Source organism: Caretta caretta, chromosome 2 (genome assembly GCF_965140235.1).
Source record: "Caretta caretta isolate rCarCar2 chromosome 2, rCarCar1.hap1, whole genome shotgun sequence".
Lineage (NCBI taxonomy): Eukaryota > Metazoa > Chordata > Testudines > Cheloniidae > Caretta > Caretta caretta.
In genome coordinates, this window is record NC_134207.1 from 239,641,485 (window position 1) to 239,653,758 (window position 12,274).

The 12,274-nt window shown below is 44.9% G+C and overlaps 1 protein-coding gene across 2 annotated transcripts in view; it reads left to right on the top strand.

Annotated features, from left to right (window-relative positions):
• The first annotated feature begins 734 nt into the window (after positions 1–734).
• The window catches only part of SVIL (supervillin), a 223,248-nt gene continuing 211,708 nt past the window's right edge, over positions 735–12,274 (top strand). Inside the window, exons 1-2 of one of the 2 annotated variants that reach the window (XM_075125959.1) lie at positions 735–801; positions 1,342–1,417. The gene's annotated coding sequence lies outside the window, so the exon portion shown is untranslated. Of the gene's footprint in view, positions 802–1,332; positions 1,418–12,274 lie in introns of those variants that run through there. The other variant, XM_075125960.1, reaches the window with a different exon arrangement.

Consider the following 12,274-nt stretch of genomic DNA (forward strand, 5'->3'; position numbering starts at 1 on the left):
TACCCCCACCACAGAGCTCCAACCCCCCCAGTCACCTCCCTACCCCCACCACAGAGCTCCAACCCCCCCAGTCACCCCCTACCCCCACCACAGAGCTCCAGCCCCCTAGTCACCCCCCTACCCCCACCACAGAGCTCCAGCCCCCCCAGTCACCCCCCTACCCCCACCACAGAGCTCCAGCCCCCCAGTCACCCCCCTACCCCCACCACAGAGCTCCAGCCCCCCGTTACCCCCCTACCCCCACCACAGAGCTCCAGCCCCCCCTACCCCCACCACAGAGCTCCAGCCCCCCCAGTCACCCCCTACCCCCACCACAGAGCTCCAGCCCCCCCAGTCACCCCCCTACCCCCACCACAGAGCTCCAGCCCCCCCAGTCACCCCTTGGACCTTCACCTCAGAGCTCCAGTCACCCTCCCTACCCCCACCACACAGCTCCAGCCCCCCAGTCAACCCGTACCCCAACCCACAGAGCTCCACCCCGGACCCTCACCACAGAGCTCCCGCCTCCCTATCCCCACCACACAGCTCCCGGCCCGCCCCCGGGACACTCCTGCCGGCGGCGCGGCTCCTTTAAGAAGTATCTGCGAGAGCAGCGCGGAAGCGGCCGGTGCCGGGGTGAGACCCGCAGCTCAGCGGCCGGGCAGGGGCAGGAGGCGGGGTGCGCTGCGCCGGCTCTGGGGCAGCGGAGCAGCCACTCCGAGGACCGGGTCGGACCCCTGCAGGCCGGCGGCAGGACAGTTGCTGCCGGGCTCGCTAGAGAGTTAGTGCCGGGGCCGCCGCCGGTACACGGGGCGCAACAGGGTAACTCCCGCAGGGTAACTCAGCTCAGCTCCGGGCGGGGCGGGCCAGGCACCGCCTCCCCCCGGTACACCCCCCTCCCCGGGGCACGGCTCTGGTCCGGGGGGTGGGCAGGGAATTACACCCCCGCCAGGGACGCCCCCCCCCCCAGGGCACCGCTCTTTCCGGGTGTGGGCGTCGGGGATCCCCTCCCCCGGGCAGACTCCGCTCCTGGCGCGGGGGGCCGAGGGGCACGAGCTGACTGTGTCTGCCCTCCCGGCTCTGTCTCCCCGGCCGCCTGGGTTCCCCCAACCCAACCTGTGCAGCTGGGGGCGCTGCTGGGGAGGGAGCGCGGTACGGCCGCCTCCCCGCGGCTCGCTGAGCGGTGTCCCCCAGAGTCACTCGCAGCCGGGCTGCTGCGGGGCACTGAGCAGCGCCCGCTCCCCGCGCTGCGCCGCGCTGCGTGCCTTGGCCGTGCGCACGCCCCCCGCCGGGCTGGGAGCCGCCTGCCGCGCTCGCTCGGGGAAGTTCCCCTTTGTTGGTAACTCTCCTTTCTCCTGGCAGTGCCGCGGGCGCAGGGCGGCGCCGAGCAGGTGGCCGTGCGGCGGGGCCTTCGCTGGAGACACCCGCCTGCAGCGAGGTAAGGGGGGGGACCCTGCCTTTGCCTCTCTCGCGTGCCGAGCGGGGACCCCCGCGCGCGCCGCGGTCTGCAGGCTGGTGACCATCCCCTGTGACCAAGGGGCCCCGCTCTCAGCTGTCGCCTGGGGCTAGGAGGCAGCATTTGCCTTGAGATGGGCTTGCTTCAGGTAAAGCGTGTGTTACCTGCCGGGGTGACTGCATGGCTCAAGGGCTGTTTGCCCATGGCAATCTTTGGGGGTGTAGTGAGACTGAGAGGGGTGACGGACTTTCTCCAAATATCTCCACTCCCCTTTGTCCCCCACACCTACAGACTACTACTTCTTTTTAAAATCTGGATAACGCCTAGTAGATAACCAACAGCTAATCAGACAAGCGTTGTAGGAGGTTGTGCAAGCCAGTGTTAAGTCTCTTGTTGAGCCCAGGGGGAGTTTGACTTCTCCTCCCCACCTCACGATAAGGACTGCTGGCAATACAGTAAATAAATGAGTAAGGTAGCGCACCCTTTACAAGAATCCCCTTAAAGGCCAAGTGACAGCTTTGTACTGCCCTCTTTAAATCATGCGCTGAAAACAGATATCACATGATTTTAAATGGACAGTATCAGTTTCATCTAAGTTCAAATATCTTGTTTACTTATCACTATTTATACCAGTTACTTACATTTTGCCTTACTTTCCACCTGAGCAACGATTCAAAGATCAATTTCACCATTGTGTATAGTGAGTTTCACTTTCAGGGCTTTCATTTTGAAATATTTAGTTTGTAAATACTTCAAGACAATGGTATTGTTTACAAATTGAAGAAAAACTTATGTTGGATTTAGGTTTTGCAAAAGCTTTTTTTCCCCTTAAAAACTTACCTTAAGTTTGTCCTTTTTTTAAAAAAAAAAAAATCAGCTCTCCAATGCAGGAAAAAAATCTTGCAGGGCTGTTGGTTGGTAATTTGCCTGCATTTGTCTAAAAGTAGCCTCATAACTTTTTGTTGTAAATTGCTTATTTTAATACTAGGTCAAGGTGTTGAAGTCTCTGCGTATAGTTATCCATAGTGAAGCAGAGCTATGATAAAACAATTGTCCACAAAATTTCTGTCTTGTACAGTGACTAGAGCATATAGGAAAATATTTAGTGCAGACACTATTGAACTGTATTACCTAGGCAAGGACAACTTTCACTAAAATGGAACTTTCCTTTATCTTGACATCCTCCCTGGACTCGGAGCTGGTAGCAGTGTATCTGTAGTGCAGCAGAGGGTGCTCTTCCATTATTGCACTCATTCATTATTGCGCAGGCAAGTAAGGAATGAAGTTTAAAAATATGAAGGAAGTGTCATTTCTGTTTACTGGAAGAAGTTGTTAGAGGCGTGTATGTGTGAGAGAGATCTTCTGATTTTTGGTTTAGTTGGAAGAGTGTGAAGAGGAAAGAATCAGCACAATATCTGGTTACTGTTATTCATAAACTCTTGATTTGGCCCACAGCCCAAAACCAAAAGATGAGGTTGATTAGCTGCTCCTCCCGTAGGAGGTCTGCAGTGGGATTTTGGCCTGCCATTTTCTATTTTCCCTGTCTTTTTTGCAGAAGTATGAGTAGAAGGGGAAACAAATATGTTTAGATGGACAGGAAAAAACAAGTAAATGAGTAGATGCTAATGTTTATAAACTCAGTAATGTATTTGCAGGAAGCTGCCTGTAGTGCAGAAGCACTGTATAGTTGACTGTTTAAAGGCTGCTTTGGAACTGCTCTGCTTAACAATGCTCCTTAGTTCAGGCATGTGGTTGTGGATTATGATTCTCATGAGAGCTTGAAGGGGTCTTGCAACAGACTGATTACATATGGATTTAGAGCTTGGCAGGGGGCAATAAGGCAGAGGTTGGAAAGCAAACAAGAGTAGAGACATTATCAGTTTATTCTTGATGTTGTGCTTGGGCTTCAACAGCTGTTAGTGTCATCTGAGCTAAATAGTCCCATGTTAATGTCCCTGGTACTAAAGAGCAGGGCTTTTATATTAGTTAACTATCGTTTTTGGAGGGGTGGTTCACATATACTCAAAATGAAATATAACAGCTAAGAAGTACAGTCTGGCTTAATACAAATGGTGGGCTTTCTTAAAAAAATCATTTGTATTTTGTTAAATGCTGACAAACATCTTTCAATATTTCGAAGTCTCATACAAATTTAAAAAATAATAGCCGTTTGAACATATAATGGAAAACTCTTTTGATCAGCTGTTCCCAGTAAATCTGTAGCTTGGTTGGTGCTGTTCACAATAGTAAGACTGAACCATATTTTAACTATGATGGGATATTATTCAGGGTCTGATGTATACAACCACCCTATAATGGCTCCATGCCCCAGCTCTACCCATATACCGTGGGCCTGCCCCTGTTACCTTGTCTGCTGGGATATCTGCTTGGGCCTATTGCACTCTTCTGTTGCATAGTCCTGCTAGGATAGTGCTGGCTGCTTCCAGGAGTAGCTAACACTCTATTGAGATGCATGCAGTAGTTCACTCCTATCAGAGTTGTTATTTCCGGCTGTCCGTAGAGTCTCTCAGACAGTTTACTATAAGGTGGGTGTATAACTGGTTGACAGACCGTACTCAAACAGTAGTTTATCAATGGTTTGCTGTCAAACTGGGAGGGTGTATTTAGTGGGGTCCTGCAGGGGTCAGTCCTGGTCCAGTAGTAGTCAATGTTTTCATTAGTTGGATAATTTAATCGAGTGTGCCTATAAAATTTGCAGGTGACACCAAGATGGGAGGGATTGCAAGCACTTTGGAGGTCAGGTTTAAAATTCAAAATGACTTTGACAAACTGGAGGGTTGGTCTGAATTCAACAAGATGAAATTAAATAAAGACCAAATGCAAAGTACTTCACTTAGGAAGGAAAAATCAAATGCATAACTATAAAATGGGAATAATTGTCTATGTAGTAATACTGCTGAAGAGGATCTGGGGGTTACAGTGGCACTGGCGAGGCCCCAGCTGGAGTACTGTGTCAAATTCTGGGCACCACAGTTTAGGACGGATGTGGACAAATTTGAAAGAGTCCAGAGGAGAGCAACAGAAATGATAAAATGTTTAGAAAACCTGACCTATAAGGAAAGGTTGAAAAAACTGGGCATGTTTAGTTTTGAGAAAAGAAGACTGAGGAGGTGATCTGATAAGTCTTCTACTATATTATGGGCCGTCATAAAGGGGACGGCCATTAATCACTGGGGGAGTTGTAAACAAGGGATTTACAATTCTGTAAGAGGGCAGTGCAAGCATCACACAGTGGGATATTGCTCAACTCTGTGACTCAGCAAAGCCCACCAGGACATGTCTGGGCTAGTGTTTTCCAGGCACATGGACTGAATGTATAAAATAAGGGACAGTGGCATCATGCTTTTACCTTTCTTGTCCCCCCACCTACACTGGAAGCAACAAGAATACTGAGAAGACAAAGATTTGAACTGATGAGACTGGTCCCAGATTTAGAAGGGAAGCTTATGTATTAACAATTGTACATAGAGTAGGGTGAGAGAAACTGCTTGATTGAAATACTGCTTAGTCTAATAATGAGGTTTAATAAGGTTTAAGATTTAAACTGTGTGCTTTTATTTTCTTTGGTAACTATCTCTGACTTTTGTGACTACCACTTATAATCACTTAAAATATATCTTTCTGTAGTTAATAAATCTGGTTTATATTTTATTTAAAACAGTGTGTTCTGCTTGAAGTGCTTGGCAAATCTCAGCTCGGTTTACAAAGGCTAGAGTGCCTCCTCTCCACATGAAGGAGAAGCCGACTGAGTAGTGAACTTACACTGGCCAGGCTTCTGACCAGGGCAAGATGGTACAGCTCTGGGGTGCAAGGCTGGGGGCTTGGGAGATTTTCTGGTGCCTTTCTGTGTGTGATTTGTGAGTGGCTCAGGTACAATTCCTGCAATTTAGCTGGGTTTGGGGCTCCACATGCTGTTGTACTGAGCGATAACACAATGTTGGAGGAGTTTGCTGCTTGTCACTAGCAAAGCATTGTGAGAGACAGCTCAGGCTGGAGAGTTAAGGGAGCACATCACTACCCCAGTTCCAGGTTGTACCCTGAGGATCTTGTCACAAGGCGTATCACAGCTTCTCTTCTCTTGGAGTTGCATACAGTCCCTTGCTCACAGTGATATATAAACTTAGTACAATATGGTCGCCAAAGATATAGCTGTCACATAAATGGCACAGAAATGTCTCTTCTCCTCCCGTCTCCAATGATGAATGTGTAACTCCCGTTAGATAGTAAATTCTGAGTTATGTGCATTTCACCAAAGTAAGTTATGAAGGTTCATTACTTAGCTTGTGTTTTGGTGTCCATCACACCTGGAAGAAATGGAAGTCTCCTTCATGTTGCTAAACATCCATCAGTTTGTCGACACCACTCAATCTTGTATTATCCTCATTAACTTAAATGCATACCCCAAATTAAAAAAAAATAGTAAGAGAAGCAAAAAAGTGCCACCATAGCTAAACAACAAAGTAAAAGAAGCAGTTAGAGACAAAAAGGCATCCTTTAAAAACTGGAAGTTAAATCCTAGTGAGGAAAATAGAAAGGAACATAAACACTGGCAAATGTAGTCTAAAATATAATTAGGAAGGCCAAAAAAGAATTTGAAGAACAGCTAACCAAAGACTCAAAAAGTAATAGCAATTTTTTTTAAAGTACATTGGAAGCAGAAAACCTGTTAAACAACGATTGAGGTCCTAAAGGAGCACTCAAGGACGATAAGGCCATTGTGGAGAAACTAAATGCATCGGTCTTCATGGTTGAGGATGTGAGGGAGGTTCCCAAACTTGAGCCATTCTTCTTCCTTGGCAAATCTGAAGAACTGTCCCAGATTGAGGTGTCGTCAGAGGAGGTTTTGGAACAAATTGATAAACAGTAATAAGTCACCAGGACCAGATGGTATGTATTCACACAAAAATTCTGAAGGAGCTCAAATGTGAAATTGCAGAACTACTAACTGTAGTTTGTAACCTATCATTTAAACCAGCTTCTGTACCAAATGGCTGAAGGATAGCTAATGTGATGCCAATTTTTAAAAAGTGTTCCGGGGTGATCCTGGCAATTACAAGCTGGTAAGCTAGACTTCATTATTGAGCAGAGTGGTTGAAACTATAGTGAAGAACAAAATTGTCAGACACATAGATGAACATAATTTGTTGGGGAAGAGTTTTTGTCAAGGGAAATTATGCCTCACCAGTCTACTAGAATTCTTTGAGTGAGTCAACAAGGGTGATCCAGTGGGTATTGTGTACTTAGATTTTCAGAAAGCCTTTGGCAAGGTACCTCACCAAAGGCTCTTAAGCAAAGTAAGCTGTCATGGAATAAGAGGGAAGGTCCTCTCATGGTTTGGTAACTGATTAAAAGATAGGAAACAAAGGGTAGGAATAAATGGTCAGGTTTCAGAATGGAGAGGGGTAAATAGTGGTGTCCTCCAGGGGTCTGTAGTGGGACCAGTCCAATTCAAAGTAATTCATAAATGATCTGGAAAAAGGGGTAAAAAGTGAGGTGGCAAAATATGCAGATAGTTAAGTCCCAAGCAGACTGCGAAGAGCTACATAGGGATCTCACAAAACTGGGTGACTGAACAACAAAATGGCAGATGATATTCATTGTTGATAAATGCAAAGTAGTGCACATTGGAAAACATAATCCCGACTATACATACAAAATGATGGGGTCTAAATTAGCTGTTACCACTCAAGAAAGAGATCTTGGAGTTATTGTGGATAGATCTCTGAAAACATCCACTCAATGAATACTGCGTGCAGATGTGGTCATCCCATCTCAGAAAAGATCTATTGGAAAGGGTTCAGAAAAGGGTAACAAAATTATTAGGGGTATGGAACAGCTTCTGTATGAGGAGAGATTATTAAGACTGGGACTTTTCAGCTTGGAAAAGAGACGACTAAGGGGTATTTGATAGAGGTCTATAAAATCATGACTGGTGTGGAGAAAGTAAATAAGGAAGTGTTATTTACTCCTTCTCATAACACCAGAACTAGGGGTCACCAAATGAAATTAATAGGAAGCAGGTTTAAAACAAACAAAAGGAAGTATTTTTTCACATAACACACAATCAACCCTGTGGAACTCCCTGCCAGAGGATGTTGTGAAGGCCAAGACTATACCAGGGTTCAAAAAAGAACTAGATAAGTTCATGGATGATAGGTCCATCAATGGCTGTTAGCAAGGATGGGCAGGGATGGTGTCCCTAGCCTCTGTTTGCCTGAAGCTGGGGAATGGATGACAGGGGATGGATCACTTGATAATTACCTGTTCTGTTCATTCCCTCTGGGGCAGCTGGCATTGGCCACTGTTGGAAGACAGGATACTGGGCTAGATGGACCTTTGGTCTGATCCGGCATGGCCATTCTTAAGTTTTTATCCTCAGCAAGAAAGGTGGTGCCTCTGATGTAATGCTTCTGAGGGAATGTCTACACCCTGCATGGGTGCCGCTGCAGGGTTTCTAGGTACTCAGGCCTGGTTTACACTAGGAAATTAGGTTAGTACAACTACATCGCTTGGGGTGTGAAAAATCCACACCCCCATGAGCAACTCAGTTAAACTGACCTAACCCCCGTTGTAGTCAGTGCTTGGCTGATAGGAGAATTCTCCCGTCAACCTAGCTACTGCCTCTCGGAGAGGTGGAGTACCTGTGCCAATAAGAGAACCCCTCTCAATGGCGTAAATAGTGTCGTCACTGAAGCGTTACAACTGGGTAGCTGCGGCTGTGCTGCTGCAGCATTTTAAGTGTAGACAGGCCCTTGCCATGATGGAAGGGGTTCTTCTGCCTCTGTAGTCAGTCCGTCTCTCTGAGAGGCAGTAGCTAGGTCGACAGAAGAATTCTTCCATTGTTCTATTGGTGTCTATACCGGTGTTAGAGCTGCTTAATTACATCACACAGGTCATGAAATTTTTCCCAGCCTTGAGCAATATAGTTAGGTCAGCTTAACTTTGTAGTATATAGACCAACCCTAATAAGAGTTCATGACTTGGAAATTGGAAGATCACTTGGGGACTGGGGAGACAAAACTTTAGTACAAGTCCTTATTTAAGTACAGTATTTGGAATTTGTTACCATTGCATTATATTAGGACATAGCTAAATACTACTTGCAATATGTTACCAGTGATTGCATAACAACTAGCAAATGATGACACCCTCATGTGTACACAAACTGACGGGAGGGTATTGTCTTGCTGTTTTAGGAAGTAAGCTTGTATTTTCATAAAAGTAGGTCACATGAGATTTTCTCTTCCCAAAAAAATAATCTTCCAAAATGCTAGATTTCTTTGTAAACTAGCTAACTTTTATGCAGGCAGGCTGTATCTTAGAAAGTTTACAAACTTGGTTTTATTTGCTTCCTTCATACTACCTCAAACTACAGTGGTAAGAAGGAACCTTTGTGTATTGCAGATGGCAACTTACACAGTACTGTAGAACTGAACAAACTTGTTTTGGCAACCACTGGTGGAAATCAAACGTTAAATTCAGAACATTTTTAGTGACACAAAGGGACTATCTGTTTTGGAGGTTAACTTGTGATTTAGAATCTTGTATCTTTTTGTCCAATTGGAAAATAGGCTGTCTATTTTGGTGATCAAGCTGCTGCTTTTAGGATGAATGTCATACTTCGTAAATGTGAACTCCATTTGTATCCACTTGCTGTGCTTTGTCTATGAAGAAAGGAGCAGCTGTAGTGCGTGCGCCAGACCTGCATTTGGCTGTTGCTGCCATTGTGTTGTGTATAAACATGTACCATTATTTTGGATCACATAGCCTGTTCAAAAGTGTCTTGCATTCCCCAGCTGTTCCGCAACTTTTCCATCTCTGAGCTTGCCAGCTGCCTAGAACAGGCAACTGTAGCTACATGTGTTGCTTTTGTGTTAAGTATTAGAGAAGATGATTTTTTTTTTACTTTTTGTTAAATACTAGTAATTGTAACTAGCTGTGTTATTTCTAATGGGTTGGTTACTAAAGAGACTATCTGTATTTGTGTTTAAAATTTTTAATATGAATAAACTAAGGTTTTAGAAGAAAATGTATCTACGGTATGTTAGAGTGATTGATTTGCATATAAAACATCTTAGACATTTGATTTTAGGTATAAAATGGAAAGGTTCAGAGTTACTTAACTTAAAATATATTCAACAGCACTTGTTTTTGCTGTGGGTGTATTTTAGTGGCCTTTATAGAAAACTAGTCTTAAAAAACCCTGATGCTTTGAGGAGAAGTCACCTCTCGAAATCACATTAATAATCTGTTTTCCTTTCTTCCCCATTTCATTGAGGGATGCCTACTCTTAACTGGTAGTCTTCTGCTACCTTAAATAAAACTTAAGACCAAATAACTCGGAGGGTTTGGCCAAATGTTTTTGTTTCACTGATGATACTGTTAGGATCAGATGGTTAGGAATAAAATGTAGCTCTCAAAATTTTCCGAAGGATTAGGTAGGGCTGCTGCTTGTGGTTTAGGTGAGAGCATTTTATGTATATCTTGTATTTAAAGGCAGACCCCATTTGTTTAGCAAGTTAAACTCAAAACTTTGCTGCACAGTGGAGCGACTTTGATAGCAGGGGGCCATTTGCTTTAACTTGCTCTTAGCTCATATCATTTTAAACATTTCTCAGAACAAGGTGTTGTGCAATGTAGTGAGCTACTACATATAGGGAACTAACAAGCTGTCAGGTCCTGCATAGTAAAGGACTGAGGGTGGCTGGCTATTTGTGACATCCAGGCCAATGATGTTTTTGTCCATAGTCTGTATGTTTTCCTCTTTCTATTGTAACAAGACATATCTGGAATTGTCTCTAGATGGTTATTTATCTGTTACGGTAACACGTAAAGGCCCCAGTCAGGATTGCATAAATAAACTAGAAAGAAGATAAAAAGAAAAGGAGTACTTGTGGCACCTTAGAGACTAACCAATTTATTTGAGCATAAGTTTTCGTGAGCTACAGCTCACTTCATCAGATCATCCGATGAAGTGAGCTGTAGCTCACAAAAGCTTATGCTCAAATAAATTTGTTAGTCTTTAAGGTGCCACAAGTACTCCTTTTTGCGAATACAGACTAACACAGCTGCTACTCTGAATCCTAGAAAGAACATGTTTGTCTTGGCAAACCAAAGTTTCCTGTCTCTCTGTGTGCTGCCCGTCAAGGGAGAGGTGAACTCCAAGACTTCCATTGGAGAAGCTGGATTAAACAGAGAGGAACCTGAACCTGATCATATCCTCACTCATTGTAAGGCAGTTTGGTGGGCTGGTGGTCTCTCCATGTGGGGAATGACCTCTTACAAAGCTGGGCAATGTCTCTGCCATATGCTTTCCCACCTTTTCCATTGTTCTCCAGGACCACAAAAAAGGTAGGAGGGCGAGAGCTGCGGTTATACGGTTTATGCCTTTCTGGCTGAAGAGCCTGTGGATCACAAGCCTGATTAATCTTTCCAATGTCTCTGTCTCTCGGGTGTTTTGCTATTGGGACCAGACACGTTTGGTTTGGGTGAGGTGATCGTTCTCAGAGACCCCTAAAGAGAAGTCAACAAATAGAACATATTCTACTGGCTGGTGCAAAGCCCATAGTGTAACTACCATATGAAACAAATGAGACATAGCCTTGAGTTCCTCCAAGAGGATCTTGATTTGGATATATGAGTGTCCAAGCAAAAGTCAAGACTGTCATTATCGTCATTTTCCCATTACGCCTCTGGCATTTAGGGCAGCAACGAAGCTCCTCCACTTCTGTCTGTTTCTGGAAAGTCTTTCAGTGGTTCCCCAGCTGTGCCCCAGGTTTTTCAGCTCAGCTTCCACAGCTTTTCACCATGTTGTTTTCGGGTGGCTTTGTTTCCGCTTGCCTTCAGGTGTCCATATTATTGCTACTCTGTTGATGGATTCAGTTTCCATCCAAAGTACATGACCAATCCATCTCCAATGCCTCCTGGCAATGATGGTGCTCAGATCCTCTTTTTGTCAATAGATCTTGGTTTGAGATTGTTCCGGACCAAAAGATCAGGACACGTTTTCTGAGGCAGGTTGAATGGAATGAAGACAGTTTGGACATGTCAGACTTTCTCATTCCCTAGCATTCTGCACTGTAACATAATGTTGAAAGTACACAGCTCTGATAAGTCTTGAGTTTGGTTTTGGTGGTGTATTTTGATGGTTTCTGGACTGTATTTAAACTCCTGAAGGTGTTCCTGGGTTTACTGATTTTGTTCCGGACGTCCTGGCTTGTTCTGCCGTCCTGGCTGATGGTGCTGCCCAAGTATCTGAATGTTTCTACTTTGGTGAGAACATAATCCTCTATTTCTACTGGTGGTGGTGAGTCAATATTAAAGATCTTGATATCTGTCTTATTGTGGTTGATTTTCAGTCCAGTTTGCTGGCCGAATGCGTTGAGTCGAGTTGTTTTTTCTTGTATATGATGTTGGGTATGTGATAGGAGAGTGAGATCATCTGCGAAGTCCGGGTCTTCAAGGGATGAGAAGGGTGTACATTTAATGCCTCTTGGCATGTCTTCTGTTGTATGCTGTAATATCCAGTTGATGGCAGTGCTGAAGAGGATTGCAGACATGACACACCCCCGACGTGCTCCTGTTTTGACTTCAAAACTGAGCTCACTGTGATCAACACTGCAAGTAAAGTTGAAATAAAAGCTTTTGATGATGATGATTATATGGAGAGGGATTCCATATGCCCGCAGAATGAACCATAGGCTGGTCCTCTGAATGCTATCAAAAGCCTTCTCAAAGTCTATGAAGTTTATGTAGGATTGCCGTTGCCATTCTAAGCATTGTTCTGTTATGTTTCGTAGAGTGAAGATCTGGTCTGTG